General features: G+C 35.9%; 1 long non-coding RNA gene across 1 annotated transcript in view; it reads right to left on the bottom strand.

Annotated features, from left to right (window-relative positions):
* Positions 1–15,607, bottom strand: part of LOC140328554 (uncharacterized) — a 17,408-nt gene extending 1,801 nt beyond the window's left edge. Inside the window, exons 1-3 of the long non-coding RNA XR_011920306.1 lie at positions 15,321–15,607; positions 13,680–13,879; positions 13,304–13,493 (exon numbers count right to left, since the gene is read on the bottom strand). This is a non-coding gene — a long non-coding RNA (uncharacterized lncRNA). The remainder of the gene's footprint in view (positions 1–13,303; positions 13,494–13,679; positions 13,880–15,320) is intronic.
* Between the last annotated feature and the right edge of the window lie 2,502 nt (positions 15,608–18,109).

Below are 18,109 nucleotides of genomic sequence, written 5' to 3'. Positions count from 1 at the left end.
GTGCGTCTTATAGGCCGGAGCGTCTTATAGTCCGAAAAATACGGTATATATATATATATATATATATATATATATATATATATATAGAGAGAGAGAGAGAGAAAGAGAGAGAGAGAGAGAGTAATTGTTAAGGACAACATTACCCCTTGGTGAAATAAAATAGTATCCACAGTACTTCTATACAGGCCTTAAAATCCCAGTTGAGGTCAGTTAAAAAAAACTAGGAGCCAAAAGTAAGTCTGAACCAAATAAGGAAAAAATTGTAGAAAAAAAAGAGAATGAAAAGAAAACACGTGAAAAGGAGAAAGGAAACAAAAAAAAGTAAGATGGGGGTGAGAAAAAACAGGGAAAAGGCTGAACTAATTTGGCCCACCTGGAAACCCAAACCATTACATTCAAATCAACCCAGTACTCTTTAGATATTTAGTTAGGTCTCATCAAAGTGTCTAAATAATTAGTGGGTTACCTATGAGGGCCAAATCTTCTAAAATTTCATAGAATTATATAGTACTGGCATTATGTTCTTGTTTAATAATTGCCAGGTCATTCAACTTTTACCCTGTGTAATGCTGGGAATGCTGTACCATTTTGCAGCTGCGGTTGATTTTCAGCTGAAAACTAAAAGTTTAAATTATGTTTAAATGTATTGATCTATGTACCCATGTAATGACTACATAAATAGAAAGGCTAGGTACACGTGTGCAATGGTTCTCATCCGATAATCGGCTCAGGGCTGATATTGGACGAGAATCTAACGTGTGTACAGTGCTTGTTGTCCATGGGTCGTTGGAAAGGACCGTGAAAAATTCTTTCCAACGACAGTTATTGCAGGTGTGTACATAGCCAAAGTCCTTAACTACATTTAGAGTTTTAAATCATGTGCCCAACAGAAATATGAATTGAAAAGGAAATGGTAAATATCACAGGCAGAGAGTAGGAGGGACAACAATTTTTCTGACACTTTACATATTTGACACTGCCTCAGATTTTGTGGGAATGTTGGATAACATGATTAGTTGTATGTCTATAGCTTTCAGAAGGTGCCCGGACTATGGTATTAATTTAATTATTAGAGTATGTTAGGATAGTAAGTAAGCCTCCAAGCCTATTCATAGTGGAGTTTTTGATGTAACATAGTACACATAAACTATGGCTAGTTTAGATGTGGGATAGTAGAGTGCATTGTTAGGAACATCTATCCCCCCTCTGTGTTATGCTTTGATACAATATTTTAGAATAACCCATGTCTGCAATTACTTCATATGATTCTCAGGAAAGGTAATTGGAGCAGTCGAAGAACATCTGGTAGTAAATGAAGTATCCTAAAGGTGTTTAGAGGTTGGAATGACTGAACTTCTGCCTAATCAGAATATTTATTACAGATACTCCATACTTAATGACCAAGTACCATTCCTACAGCAAGGTTGTTAAGGGAATTGGTTAAGTGAGGAGCACCTTCAGGGCTGAAAACATGCCGCTCCTGTAAATTTTGGGATTACTGACAGTTTGCAAAACTGGGATAGATGAAGGAGCATGCAGAATGGTGAACAGGATGGAAGATGGAGTTGAGAAGATGGATGAAGTGATACATTAGAGAGCTGGTCATAAGTACAGTCCTTTTCAGGTGAGTGAGAACCATCTGTATGTTTTTAAAGACTCTAGAGTAGCAGTCATCCATAGTAGTAAAGTTGTAAATAAAACCTAATGCCTAGGTGCAGTAAACCAAAAGATTCCCAAGGGGAAGTGTAAGTTACCACCAACTATGAAACAAACAAACAAAATTTTCAAGATTGAGATTTATTAATATTCACCTTCAATCCAGAGATAGTGAAAATCAATCAGTGTTAGGTTCAGGAGAGATATCAGATGATTCAAAAAACAGAAGAAAATTATCGCCAACAGGAATAAATAAGCAAAAACATGCAAAAGGCTCCTTTATTAGGGCAAACACCAGGGGGGAGAAATGACATCCATGCCATGTTCTTCTTCTGACCAAAAAAAAGGATAAATTAATAATGAAAGATTGTTATGAAAGGCCTTTTTGAAGGTAAATTTAGACTCAATCACCCTCTCTTTGTGACTCCCAAAAGGAATTGGCAAGAATCAAAGATTTTTCCTAATATTTAACGATAATAGCATAGCCAGGGTGTATGTTGTTTTAGCCAGATGGGTAAGATGTATAAGGCAACAGATATTGTAGTGTGTTAGGTGTTGTACTGTACTAAGTTACTTGTATATTACTTATCAGTGTTAGGATACTTTTAATAACTCTATAACTCTCCTTATAAATCAGGGAATTTGACATTCCCTCAAATATACCCTGGTGGGAATCAATTAGTGAAACACATGGACCTGAAAGATTCCCATGAGGGAATGTTAGTAGGAAGTCTTCGATAAAAACAGTCAGTTTCAGTTGAGAAACAAAAGGTTTAAAATAAATTTCTCTATGAGGGAAATTTAAATACAGATGTATATTTAAAACCTAAATTTAGCAAACATCTTTCCTTGAATTGGGGATAGCCCTGCAATGCAAAGGTTAAATGCCTAATTATGTCTAGGGGCAGAATATATAGTATTTTAACATACTGTATTGCTTACTTTATCCCTGCAGGAGATCATTCTATTCATAAGCCACCGAGTAGCTCTGCATTGTAAGAGTTGGAAGCCAAGTAGGTAAACAGCTGTTTTAACCCCATTAGACAAATAAAAAATAGATATTACCCAAGTATTAGGGCCACACTGCAAGGATTAAGTGGTATATGTTTTTTGGGGCTTTTTTTGGGCAATATAAACAGGATTCTTTTAACTAAAACTGGAGTTTATATCTTTACATATAAAATTGTGTGTATGTGTGTGTGTATGTTCTACCATCACTCGAAAACGCATCAAGACATTTCAGCCAAACTTGCCATACATATGACTCAGACTCATGTAAGTGCACCACTGATCTTTGTACAGCGTTGTGCTATATGTCAGAGCTATATTTGCATGTATGTATGTATGTGTGTATGTTTTGCTCAGTGACAGTGTGCCTTTTGCTTACATACTTTCTTTGGACTATTTTACAAATTTCTGGCCTGTAATAATGCCTTCAATAAAAAAAATGAAACAACACCGTAGACAATAATGTCCCAAGGACAGGACAGGAATAGAAGACTTGCCACGCTGTGCGAAAGAGCTACTACATCTAGAGCTTCAGAGACAGTACAACAGCATGAGACCCAAGTACAGGAAATGAGAGAAACAGCTACTATATCTAGAGCTTCAGATACAGTACAACATCCTGAGACCGGAGAACAGGAAATGAGAGAAAGAGCTGCTACATCTAGAGCTTCAGAGACAGTACAACAGCGTGAGACCCGAGTAAACGAAATGAAAGAAAGAGCCAGACGATCACTGACTGCGCAACATTTTAGCTTACCATTGGAAGGATTCCACTATGATCCACATAAAGACTACTCGCAGCATGCAAGTGTTACCATCAGAAAAATGGAAATGGTTTGTAGTTACTGTCATGCCAAAAAGTTTAAATCTGAGTCTCCTGCTATTTGTTGCAAAAAAGGGAAAGTCAAGCTCTGCCAAATGGAGACACCACCACAAGAACTTTGGAATTACACATCAGCAAATACCTCAAATAGCCAAAGCGTTTTCCTAATAACATCAGAAAATACAACTCATGTTTCCAAATGACATCATTCGGGGCAACATCAGTTGTTCAACAGCCTGGATTTCTATCCAAATTCAATGTGCAAGGCCAAATTTACCATAAAGCGGGATCGTTACTTCCACTGCCAGATCCACCACCAAAATTTCTACAACTATATTTTATTGAAAACAAACTAATAGAAACTGACCAGAGGTGCACCTACATCTCAGGAACAAAATTTCAGATTGCCTTAAACTTACAAAGGATGTTTCATGAGCACAATGTTCTTATTGAAACATTTAAAACAGAATTGGAACATATGCCATTAATTTAGGTTAATTTAATTTTTTTGTATTTTGTACTTATACTTTTAAACTGTAAAAAAACATTTATTTGATTTAGGACTATAGCTTAATTTGATTTCTTTTTCTGTTTAATATAGGATTGCAATAAATAAATACCCGGGCAATGGGTAAAAAAACTGTGTATTTATCTGCTTGCCAGGAGCTTAGCTTTAAGGTACAGAATTTATTGAAGACCTTGGCACTATATGTTTTTTAAAACAATTTTCAGTCCTTTATAAGGGTTAGATACAATGTTTTCAGAAATTCCAGCCTGTCCTTCACCCTCTCTTCTCACAATCCTTTACTATAACCCATTGAAAACTCATTATTGGTTCTGTTCAGAAGCCAATAAAAATGGGAAGCTTCCCCTAGATAACGTGGTAGAAGGACACATATTTTGCATAGTCTGATAAAAGAAAAAGTATTTTTTTCAATGGTAGTGTTTGTGTATGCTGCACCATTTCTAATTCTAATATGTAATTATGAATTATGTACAGGTCAAAGCATGACAAATAGATGCTTTGAGTTGAAGGGTTAAAATAATATATATATATATATATATATATATATATATATATATATAAAAATGAGGTCCTGTTGTAAGAAACTGTTAAATTACTCAGTGTGTGGCAAGATTAAACCTGTTGTTTAAGATATGTGCTACACATTGCAATCTTTGGTAAGGGCCAGTTATGTGCTTTGTTATTTTCCAAAGAAATGCATTCATAAAAGACTTCATAACAATATTATTGTTTTGCAGGAACATGCACAAAACTGTTTCAACTACCAACCTTGTTGTTGTTTTAACTTACCAGAAGACCCTGCATACACAAATGTATGTGTTCTTTTTCCTTACTTTTGGTATGTTTCTTTGGCAGTGCAAAAGGCACGAACGGTATGTTAAATGATGTGACCAACAACAAGACAATTTTATTACTTTGTATCAATAAAAGAAAATATTTATTTTATTACTTTAACTTGTTTATTGAAGGCCATTACATATAACAAACTGAAAATAACAATGAGGTACAGTTCAGCAACCAAAAAGGTTTATATTTCATCCCTTTACTGCTGGACTAAAATACTGCACTAAATCAAGAGTCATGGGGCATGCTTACCAAAATCTTGGTATGATTTGTGTATTTTTATTAAATCTGTGGAGCAATCTGGATTGAAACTTTGCTTTTGTTCTTAAGCAACTTGTAATGAAGAAAAGTCACTATAACTTTTTCTTCTTGGGCAGGCTTCTGGTTTTTTACCTGTACCCCTGCAGTTTTTTGCAAGCAGCCTGTAGTATTGAAGCTTTTGGATTCCTCCTACAACTCTGCACTAGTTATGTGCAGAACAGATAAGTTGTTACTTTTACATGATAATAACTGTGCAAAAACATTAAGGTACAGTTAAGCTTTAAGCTAGCCATAAATGTCTTTACAAGGAAGAGGGGGATGGAGCCATCTATTCATTCAAAATGGCAGCAGGGTCTGCAGCTGATCACCATGTTTTTCTATTATCTCTGACAAAGAATTTATATTTTAAAAAGCTCTAAGTACAGACACTTGCTGTTTGAACGTCAGCAAATATACATTGTCTAAGCTTTAGTGATGCATTTCCTACATGTAGTTTACTCTTACACTTGATGACGATTCCCATTTGTTAAAAAGAGAACCCGCATATACTCTAGTATAAGTTGATCTGAGTATAAGCCAAGGTACCTACTTTTACCTTGGAAAATAGGAAAAATTGATTGACTCGAGTATAAGGCCGAGGGTGGGAAATGCTGCAGCTACTGCCATGATTTTATTGTAATTTTTGACAAAACAAATGATAGAATAACACTGTTAAAAGACAATATCCTAAACAAAGACTTGATTGTTCAAAAAATATCTATTAATTTGTTATCCGATGTAATGACAAAGTTATTGCTAAATAAAGAGGCCCATAGCACAAATGAAAAAAATGTCCATAAAGGGTGGATAAGTGGTTAAATTCTGTATACCTACTTACTGAAGCCAGTGTACAACATGTTTACACTATTGTATACATTTGCCATGCAATTATTCAGGAATGAGCAATTCATGTGCATTGATACAGCTGCATTAAATATTTTTAACTCACAAGTTCTCCTGTGTCAAAAAAATGTGGTCAGATTTCATTCAGGTGCAGAATGTTATATGTGTGTCACTAATTTATTTAAAAACAAGCCTAATGAGATGGCATTTTGACCTCTTAAAATACCTATTAGTATGCAATGTGTAGTAAGATACTAGTTACACTAATGAAAATTGGCAGACTAGGCATAACATTTTCCATCTGCATGTCTTTACTGTCTGGTTGCAACAGGACTGTCAGCCTGCAGGCTTTAACACCCCTCTGCTCAGTTTACCTTTTATAGATAACATTTTCTTATATTGGTGGTAACATAGCTAATAAGTATTTTGGAATATGGTGAGTTTGTTTGCAGATGAAGTGATACCAAATGTATGGTCAATCTGTCCATAGTAAAAAGCAACCTATTTGTCTCTGCCACTAGGGAAAAATTCCTCGAACTTCCAATGGTTCTGCGAAATTTCAGCAAACCGATTTCTCGAAACCATCAGAAGAAGAAATTGAAACAGGAGGATTCTCAGAGCTGCATTTAGCCTTGGGAATCTCCCTGTTTGTGATCCCCGGGGCACCAAAGGTTAATTAATTAACCTCTAGTGCCTCGGGGATCGCCTGCAGTCACAGCTGTGACCTCTGCAGTTCCACTACGATCCCGGGGGCACTGGAGGTTAATTAACCTCTAGTGCCCCGGGGATCGCAAACTCTTCTCAATGATTGCAGCCACAGCTGCAATCATTGAGAAGATGCCCAGCAAAGAAGAATCTCCTGAATTTGTAATGAAAGTATCTCTTATAAATGATACATTTGTTACAGATACAAATGTATCATTTGTAAGAGATACTTATATTACAATGTCAGGAGGTTCTCCTGTGCTGGGCATCTTTTTAATGATTGCAGCTGTAGCTGCATTCATTCAGAAGAGTGTGCGATCCTCGGGGCACTAGAGGTTAATCGGCGAATCAGAAGGCTGTTCCCTCTTACATACATCGGTAAGCTAGAAAGGCCCGATTCACCACGAGATCGAACTTAATATTCTCGCTCGCTCATCCCTATCTGCCACCTATAGGTGGTTTTATTAATTCATGATTTAATGCTGTGTAAAGTCAATTTCAATATGATATACTTTTTCACTTGAATGTGTCATTTAGGCTTCTTACCTGCATATGGAACCCATAAGGGGGATGCTGCTAGTTATGAACCAACATAAGTTTGGTTAGTGGCCTGGACAAGCAAGTGATTTCTTTGTTTTATGTTTAACATGTGCTTTGTTTGCTGTAATAAACCCTCGCCTACATTAAATCTATTATTGGGTATCCTTGTCTCTTGTGTGGTTTACCACTGCCAATACCAGTTGGACTTGTTCCCTTATAATTTGGTGCTTTAATGTGAGCAACACTTTAAAGAAACAGACACCTAATATTGAGTAAAATAGAAGAGCTTGTAAAACAAAAAAAGTTTGATTGGCAAATATTAACCAGCAGAAGACTAAGCAGCTAACCATCTAACTGCCAGACAGATGCAACAACAAGGGAACAGCAAGTAAACCCATTCCTACAGCAGAAAATAAGGAGCAGCATGGTGGCTCAGAGGTTAGCATTCTGGCCTTTGCCGCACTAGGTTCCCAGGGAAATTTAGGTATTCAATTTTGGCAAAGGCATCAAATATGTAAAAATAAATAAGGAGTACCTTAAAAACAGAGGTTTGCATGATATATCCCATTTTTTAATATACCATAAAGTACTATATGGTGTCACACAGAAACAGGAGCAGCTGGTGGTTTGCCTGTCTCCATGTGTTGAGTGGTCAATTAGCAGCTGAAAACAACAAAAGGGAACTTAGAACAGTGTTTTCCATGGCCTGTATTTATACTGTATTGTGGGGTATTGTAAATCTTGCACTGAAGGTACAAATAATGTACCCAAACACATTTTCAAAGCCTCAAATCTATTCAGGGTCTTTCTTTCTTTTTTTAAAAAAAACTCAGTGTTAGTGGGACTGCTATATTGATATTCCTATAAAGGAATTCCTCTAAGAATTACTCCCTTCAGTGTGCCTCCCCCAAACTACTGGGCTGGTGGGATGGTTTAATAGAGCCCTGAAAAGTAAGTGGTTAATAATTTAACATATACTTAATATTTTCAATAATAGAAGTACCCTACTGGGTTTCCCATATTCTATATTCACACCTCACAAAACTGTACTTTGCTTATGTACAGGATAGAATAGTGGTAGTCATGTCCATAGTTTGGAAAAATATGCAGCAAGCCCATGATGAACAGGCTACCCTCTGCAAGCTTTATGCTAAAACCAACACTCCTAACCCAGGAGACAAAGTCTTAGTTTTGTTGCACTTTATATTGTAAAATTCAGAGAAAGCAAATGGCAATGTAACAGCCCCACTTTGAGTATATGCATTATAAGAGTGAAAGATACCTAAATGTAGCCAAGTAAACCCCATGTCCATAGTGCTAATGGCCTCTCGTCTTCCTCCAACTCCCTCTTTGGGTGACTGCATGATGTGGACATTTCCAGTTGGCTGCCCACTGGCGGAGTTCTCTAGCATTTCAGTAAAAATATGACGCCAGGGCAGAGGGACACATGAGGACTGGTAATAAGTGCCACTAGATCAGTGGTCCCACAAGATGAAACAGTGATGTCAAGAGCCCTGATGGCAGATTTAGGTGAATATTTCTGGCAAGGTAAGGAAGATTTCCTTACCTAAACAAGAAAGACGAGCTAAAAGGCACTGGGAGTAATAGATGAGTAACAGCCAGTTTTTGGCCAGAAATATTTGATAGCATGTAGCTAGTAGTAGTGGTAAACATACAATAAACTAAAAAGGAAAAAAATATGAAACAAAGTTAATTCTTACAATAAACATTGTCACATTCTGATAAAATTGCACTACTGTCTAGTTACACTGACCAATGTTCATCATTTTGTAAACTGTGTAATTTCTTTTTTTTTTTACACATGATAACTTCATTGTATCCACATTTCTTGGGTCTTTAGTATGTGATAAACAACACTTTAGTCTTCAGTCTTGGAAACATATACATTTATATTATTTCCTGCCATCCTCTGACTGCTTTCTGATAGTAACAGACTGTGCTGACCCTTTTAACAATGCCTTGTACTTTTCCAAGGTCAAGCTGCATTGACAGCAGCCTCTTATGGATGTGCAAGAGTGTCAAGACATACTAATGTCTAAGAAGGGGTCGGTGAGGGCTCAGTTATAGAACATCTGTTAAAATGTGTTCAAGTCTCTGATTGAAGGCGTTTCAAGCATCTGAAATCCAATGAATGTTTCAGAACTTTGTCTGACAAGGCAGTTTGGCAGCTATGATAAAAAGATTTATGTATGTCACCTGTGCCTGGAACAGAATTCTTCTGTTTATTTCATCCGCAATAAGTCAGCACATTCCACTAATTGATAGGACACAAAACTTGGGACATTTCTTTTAGCTGCAAGCTTGACTTTAAAGTTCTGTTTTTGGTAGAATGCAAGCTTTTAATAAATAGTGAAAAAGTACAGGAGATACCAGGTTTTTACGTTATTGCTTTAACCATTATTTATTATTTTGCTAAATATGTTATGCACGAGTATTGTTCCAGTAATTCCAAAAGGCCCTCTTGGCCTACTGTTGCAGGCTGGGGTACAAGTATGGCTAAAAAAAAAATATTTTAGCTGTTTTTCTTTTAAAATAGCATATTTCTTGTAAATAAAATTAAAAATCTATGCTAAATTGTACACTTGCAACCTGTTACTTACCACACCCTGTCACAGCGTAATAATGCAGAACAATAGGCAGATATAGCAGACAAGATTTATGTTATAAAGGCCATTAAATAAGTTTTAAAAGTGTGCTTTGTTCTGTTTTTTTTTTTTGCCCTGCTTTACTGAATTGCATAACAATGTCAGTCTACCACAGGAGGTTGTTTATTGAAGAGCTAGTGCAGAACATTCATTACTTGCTCCCTGTAATGCAATACTTTGAAATGGAACCACACAATGTATATTTTATTGTATGAGTTGTATGAATAAAACACCAATCAAACTTATTTGCATTGCTTAATTCTCTCATAACTTTATTTTTGAAGGACCGTGGCCATTTTTGTACTTTTGGTTATGGTATGCCAGCATATCCACCATAATTGTTTTGCTATTTAGACTGCCTCTACTTTTGTAAAGTTTTACTGACTTACCAGTACCATGTATTTTACTTTATTCTCTAAAATTAAACTATTCAAAATAAAGGAGATACTACAGGTTTGACTCTGTAGCTTTTACTCCAGTATCCATTGACATGCTAAAACAGACCCTGACCCAGCTGTATTACTTTAACTGCTGGAAAAAGAAAAGTCAAAAACCTAGCTATATTGCTTGACATGAGTAAATGGCTGTACATCATGGCAAATGTTTTGCTAGGTAAAACAGTTTTTCATATGTTTTTTAATTGTAAATTTAGCTGCTTGCCAAAAGATCTGCTCAGGACATGCTCTGTCTCTTCTGAAATTAAACAAAATGACCATTCTGTTTGGAGTCATTTCAAACAGGCCAATTGAGATGGCTGAAGTCTCAAACCTGGAAGAGAATTGGTTGAAGATATCAGAACCAGTGATGGGGCCAAGACAGGGGAGATTATTTCTGCTTTATTATGATGTATTTTATATACAACTAGTAAAACTTTAGGCTCTTTTTTATTTTTCATTGTTTCTCATTAGCTGCTCTTTATCAAAGTCTGTTGTTTACATAACTCAGTATCTAAAGCTGACATTTGCATAAAGATGTGTATGAGTAATTATTATGAATATCATTAAATATGTATTTGTTAAAATAAAGGTTTTGCCACCTTGCTGGAAGGCCACAGGTGCCTAAATGGAACTGGTATCTTTATGCATCTGAAAAAGGCTACTGGAGAAAGAATAAAGAGGTGGCACAAACATGAGGGGACTATTAGCATTAACACGACTTACAAATACTTGTCTTGTATACTCTTGTATTTGCTTTTTGTTGTATCCAGGGAGAGAAGACTATATAGTATGATGAAAAAATATGGGTAAGAAACAACAACATAATATTGTGTAAACAGTTATACTGAGATCCCTGCCGGTTTCCGATGCCATTTAAAGTGAAAGTCAATTTACTGGTGGGTGGTGAGCTGCTGCCATATTCACTGTGGCACATACTTACCTGCTGCCACCCTACAGCTATGACAGTTCATGGACCAGTTATCACTGGATCTTTGGAAAGCACTATATTCTGTGAAGTAGGTAACGTTTTTCGGTTATTGGATGGCTAAGGATGGCACTATGGCACACAGAGCCAAGCTCTACACTACACTACTACTACACTGTACAGTGCAGAGCAGGAATGGGCATAATACAGCCCTTTGGTCTTTTTAATACGGCCAGTCAAATATTGGTACAAAATTGTCCAGAGGCAAAAAAGGGTGACCAAAAACACTGTTCCCACTGAAATTGAATGCAATTTGAATGTAAGTTTTCTTTAACTTTTAGGTAATGGCTTTTACATTTAATTTATATCAGTTCATACAAACACTATACATCCATCTGATAATGGCCCTGCCAGTCTGTCAAATTTTAAAACTCATTATGGTCTCTTAGCCAAAAGGTTTGCCCATCCCTGGAGTAGAGCTTAAGCAAAAAGCACCACGGGATATATTTATTTATTTATTTATTTTTACAAAAGAGACATTGCATGTTTTTTTTCCAAAAAACCCTCACTTTTAGGATTTGTGAAGAGCACATCAGGAATTATTGTTTTATTATATTTTATATATATTTTAACTACAGGGTTGTCTACTAGGGTAACCTAACAAGTGCACAGTGGACATAACAGGAATGCAGTGCAGATAGGTGCTTATTTTATAAAATAATGATCTATAGGTCAAAACCCAGTCCACACTACTGTCCAGTTTTTTGAGTGGTCACTACTAAATAAACCAACGCAAATCAAAAAAGACCAAATGAGCTGAATCGGTATAGCAAGTAAAATGCTTAAAGCACATTAATCTACAGCAATCAGTTCAGATTTCATGTTTAACTGGATTGATTTTAATAAATTGAAATTTGATTGGTTGATGCAGGTTACTGCCTGTCACTGCTGCTTTTGTATAATGTTTTATTGCATACATGCAACAAACTGTACACAAAATTCCATTTAAAACACCGACTGATACAAATAAAGCTAATAAATACAAAAAATTACTTTTTAGGTTAATCTAAATGATAAAAAAGCAAAAGGATGTTCCCCTGCTGATGTAAAACTCTTTATGTGCTTGAAGAATGAAGCTGAATGAATTGGCTCTTTTCAATGTTCCCTCCACACTGCAGAAAATTGACCACTAATGTTATAAATGGTGTTGGTGTTCTAATTTGTTTCTAACAATGATTTAACCATATAAATTTACTCTATCTGTGTGCAGGCACAATGTTATCAGTGATTAATCTTCTTTTAGCATTTATATATTAGCTGACCTAAAGTGACATAGTTTTCTAAATGAAGATTATCTGTTCAAGGGTTTAGCAGAGATACAATTCAATGCAGAACTAGTAGTTAATTCAGTAAAGCAGAAGCTGTAAGCTTGACATTATAACAGCTGAGACTTCTGCTGCATTGTAAAAAGGGTTCACACAAGATGGATTTTGCTTATTCTACTGGGGAGCACAAGCTGGCCAGGTTCTCATAGGGTTCAATTAGTTAATTCATGCATACTTAACAGTAGTGGTCCTTCTTCATGCATCTGAAATACGTCAAGGATCCTAGTTCGAATGCCTGCAAGTTCCTTGCTAAGTCTAGCCCCAATTAACCTCAGTCAGCAGGTATTTGCAATCATTTTTCATTTAAAAATCAACAAATTCTATGTTCATAAATGGAACAACTGCAGCTATGATAAACAGAAATAGAATAATTTTTAAAATATAATGTAAAATAACAATGTCTTTGATTGTAAGCTCCTCTGAGCAGGGTCCTCTCCTCCTCCTGTGTCACTGTCTGTATCTGTCTGTCATTTGAAACCCCTATTTAAAGTACAGCACTACGTAATATGTTGGCATTATATAAATACTATTGGCACTATATTATTATTGTTATAATAATTTAAAAAGAAAAAAAGGCTTATCTTCTGTCCTACACTTTTATATTTGTTGCTGTATGTGTCCTTTAGGGAGGTCTTTGTTTACTTACTGCGCTGAAAGTACAATAGGATGTAAGAGAAACTCTCCTAAAATAATGTCTTTACTATAAAGTTGTCACTGTAATAGGTTTTCTTGTTGCATGATTTCCTCCTTTTTTTTTAATGACAACTGCAGATTTTTTGTTCAGCTGTAAAATGTTTCCAACGCATTCTTCATGTTGTTCTTACTGACAGTGATCACTAAAACAAATGGAAAGGATGAGCTTACTCAGTGGGGTCAATGACAACAATACAAACCTGACATAGATTCTGAATATTCCCTACTCTAACTGAAGATAAAAATATAATTTTAGGCTATACATAGCTATATACATACAAAAAAAAAACAGAAAACAGAACTACACAGAATCAATAATAGCTTCTTACCTGTATTACTATTTTGATTTTGTCTTTGCTGTTTGGCAGGAACACTTATATCTTCAAATCCTAATTCAGGTCGTATAACTTTGTGCATGTTCAGGACAACACAAACCATTGTGGGATATGAGTCAAAAGTGGCGAAATCCAGTGAAGGTAACCAATATAGCTGGTAGATAGTAGGCTTTAGTAATGGACATACATCTAAACTAACAAGAGAACAAAATATAATTGTTACCGATATACATGCAGTGGGTCCATCTGGACTGAAAGATTGTCAGTGTTGATGTGGGCCCTCTGGGGCATGGATAGGTAGTAAGCAGTTAGCTTCAAATAATTTATTGCTGACACATACTCCAAATGATTCTTCTTTTCTCCTCTATTTTGTTACTGTTCTAATTATGTTCCACATGCTATGGCTGATTCTGCTATTTCGTCTCCTTTAAGTTTTTCCACACCCAAGATTTCCCTCCTGTGACCATGTATGTATACCATAATACCCAGGTGTACCATGCTCTTGCAGGAAGTGGTCTGGGATGCCTTTATTCCTGTTGGCATTGGGACATATCCTGTGCTTTTTTGGTATTGTTTTAAGGTGCTTATGTAGCTTATTTGGCATGTGTTTCTTTGCACTGCTAATCCTGATTTTACCTTAACGTTTCATACTCTAAGCTTACTAAAATACCCAAGTTTACCTTTAATACAGGCCCTTGTTGTATATTAGTTCTTTATACCTTCAAGAACATCTTGTCTAAATTCCTATCTCATAATTTGAAATCATAAATGCTTGGTTGGCTTTAACTCCTCCTAGTTTACTAGCTACTTTATGAGTTTCCTGTGTTAATATCAAGACCGGTTTGGTCTACCCGTGATGCATTCTTTGGTGAGCAATCTGATAAACTATAAGTAGCACAAGCTGTTACATTTAATCACATTGCTGCACAGAGTGTGAGTTAGTAAGAGATACCTGGTTGTGAGAAAAAAGTAACCTGATGCTATGTTACACAATACAGTCTATCACTTTTGCCTACTGGTGTGGAACTGCAGTCTTAGAACATTTACATAAAATGGCCCTGAATGGCAGTTAATAAAAATGAAGGGCAGTACAGAAGTGAATACTATCTGTGTATACTGTTTTTTGTCTTAGCTGAGGTTCTCTGTATAGGATATGTTGACATTTTTGTATGTTCTTCATATATTTCAACAGGTAATCTGTTCACATTCCACAATTCAAAAAACATGCTGGTAAATAATACAAGTGTAATGCAAACTGAAATCAACTGAATGTACTGCAAATATATGTGGACATTTCTAACATTATGTATAAATATACACATGAATTAAATATTGTGTAATGTTATTTTTTAATATTATCAACTAGTAACAAAGTTTGTAAATGGTTACATGACTTCCCTGCTCCTAACATTCCCAACTGCTTCCTATACATGGATGTTCTTGGAAAACAATTTGGAGAACCAGGTATTTCATAGAGCCCACATTTCCCCTTTGAAGACATAAAGCATGGTCTAAATAAGTTCACACAGTTGTTTGAAATGTCATGTGCCTTAAGATGACTTATACTACAACTTTTGGGGTTGTCTTTCTATAAGGCATTTTTGGCACTTGGTTACCCATTATGCCTGTACTCACCTAATAAATTATGTTCCATGTTTCCTGGAGTGCACAGTTTTGGGTCGGGTAGTACAGGATGGTGGCTGCCACTCCAAAGGTGCCAGATGTTTAGCGTCCCAGCAGTTTAGAGGAAGACCTTTGCTCAGTGCTCGGTAACTTCCTCTCCAACCACTTTTTGACAAAATTTTAACTCTTAATAAAAATGGAGTGGGTGGAGGCTTTACTACACATGAACACAAAAGCAGACACTTTGATAAATGTCTTTGATACATGGAACAGCTTTATCGATACCTTAATTTCACACACTAAATCACAACTTCTCAAGTGCTTTCTCTGCACTATTTGGTAAAAGAATAGGTTGCTAGAAGGTGCCCCTACAATAAGTAGGGGTTTCTGCCATTGTCCCAGGGCTCCCCTATTGCTATCACTTTATTAGTTGTAGCTGGTAAAAGGTTTCCTTAGGTATGCCAGTCACTATATTTATTTTCAGGTGCCTCCTCCAACCACAGATACATATATCGTTTTCTGCTATATCTAAATTAATAGGTTTGAAGCTGTATTTCCTGCAGGTTTCCTGTAAAAACAGTTTTTTATTGTATTTCTTCATGTGTTCTTTTGGTTCACAGTAGTATTTAAATGAGTCCTTTGAATAAATCTGACATATGATATTGAGCATTCCTATGTAACCCATTATGTTTTGAAGGTTTGCATCTGTTAAAAGTTTTTTTTATGTTTGGGACAAAAAAATACAATCTTGAGTGAGGTTCTAACCATTAAAAATGATTTCCCCTAACTTCTAGTAACTCTAATACCAAATGAACAAATAAACTGTTATAACAAATTTACATGTTTATGGTTTTCTGGGCCTAGGACAAAGCAAGTGGGGTTATAACCTTTCAGGAGCCTATGCTGCATTTGGGTTCTAATTATATATGCAAATGTATATTAGGGGACCTGTGGTCTAACAGACAGGTATGTCTGCAGAACTGTGAACAAATAGACATTTATACATTTGTGTCCATTTATCAACTGAGCCAAGCAAAAATTCTTTATTAAGCTGCCTGATATACAGTATAGAAATGTTTTGCTTATGTGAGTGCTTGCTCTCAAGTACATTAATATGTTATGATCCACAGCTCAATGCCCATTTCACAGCTGCTGTTATGTGTAATTTAACACTCTCATCTGTGACCACAAAACAATGGGAGAGGTTCAGTACACAATATAATGTGTGAAAATGACAGTGCTCAAAATTAACACTGTTCACAAAGTAGCTTTTTAACTTGGATGTTTATTATTCATGGAAGTCGAAATACAATCTACCACCCCTCTATAAAGCCAAACAAAATAATTAAAGGCTCTGTCCCACTAAGAGATTAATAATTAAAACATGTTTTAAAAAATTGGAGGAGGGGCTTGGCAGTGCTTTTTAAAGAATGATTTATTGCACTATAGATCATTAGGATCATATTGTATATTTTACTTGGAGTCAGTGTTACAGTACTGACACATGAAAGCTACATCAACAATCATCTCAGTTGACAGGCTTATATGCAGCAAATAAATATGCACAGCTTCTTTCTTAATAGAATAAATAAAAAAACAATATATGGATATATATTATATTTTTGTACTGTTTTTACATTTGTGTTGCTATGTTAAAATAAACAATGACGGGTTAGGACTGCAAATCATTGGTTAATGAAAGAAAACATACCAAACACAGCTATTCAACACAGAGTAAATCAGTCATCAGTGAAATTCTGAAACTATTGATGATATTCTTCTGAAAATGCCAGTTGCCCAGCTGTCTCTGGCTTTAATCACAGCCTTTGTATTTCCCTAAATAACAGGTTTCCTTTAAATGTCTGAATGCCAAAGGCCCATTAATTGATAATAAATTATAACAAAACCATTTTTTTAAAGTTTTAATATGTGTTGCACTAATTTACAAATGATCCAGTGCATGATTGTATTGGTTTGAAAAACAAGGCTAACTTTGCATAAAGGCTTAAAACTTGCTTATCAGGTCAGATCATACATGTAAAATCTGACCTGCAGTCTAGAGAATGAATGAGGGCAGCAGTAGTTTAGTATTGCCTTCTGTAAAACATTTAAAGAGAAACTAAACTAAAAACTGCCCAAAAAAAATACACTTACCTTCAATCCCACAGGGCAGTCCAATCTATCCGGGAGTGTCTTGCATTAGGTCCTGCATCGTCCCGGAGCCGGCACTCCGGGCGCCGCCATTTTCGTCTCTTCTCTCATCCTAGTTTTTTTTTACATAGTTTTTCATCCTATGTCACCCGACCCAGGAGTGATATCGGGCCCCCAAGAGCCTCCCCGGTTTCCTTTATCACGCATCCCGGTAGGCCCTTAGGGGCTCCTCTGTGCCCCCATTCATTTTGTGAATGAAATTAGAGGGCCATGCTGCACCCTTTTTAAAAAAAATAAAAAAACGGGTGTTGCACTTATAAAAAAATACCAAACAACAGAATTTTTACTTTACATTAAAGGATTGTCTACCCTTATGTAAAGTTAAATTTCTAGGTATGCTTTAAGTGCAGGTTCTTTAAAAACCAGGGCAGCTGTGGAGCAGGCATGTTCCTGACACCAGTCTGAAGATATCCTAAATTGGTCCTCTCCTGTTGTGTCACTCTATGTGTCTGTATGCCATTTACAACCCCTCATTAGATTGTGAGCTCCTTTGAGGAACAGTTAGTGACATGACTATGGACTTTGTACAGCACTACGTAATATATCGGGGCTATATAAATACAGTGTAATAATAATAATAATAATATTTA

The sequence above is a fragment of the Pyxicephalus adspersus genome, chromosome 4, assembly GCF_032062135.1.
Source record: "Pyxicephalus adspersus chromosome 4, UCB_Pads_2.0, whole genome shotgun sequence".
Classification (NCBI taxonomy): Eukaryota; Metazoa; Chordata; class Amphibia; order Anura; family Pyxicephalidae; genus Pyxicephalus; species Pyxicephalus adspersus.
The sequence above is the reverse complement of the archived record's forward strand: the minus strand, read 5'-3'. Positions and strand labels throughout refer to the sequence as shown.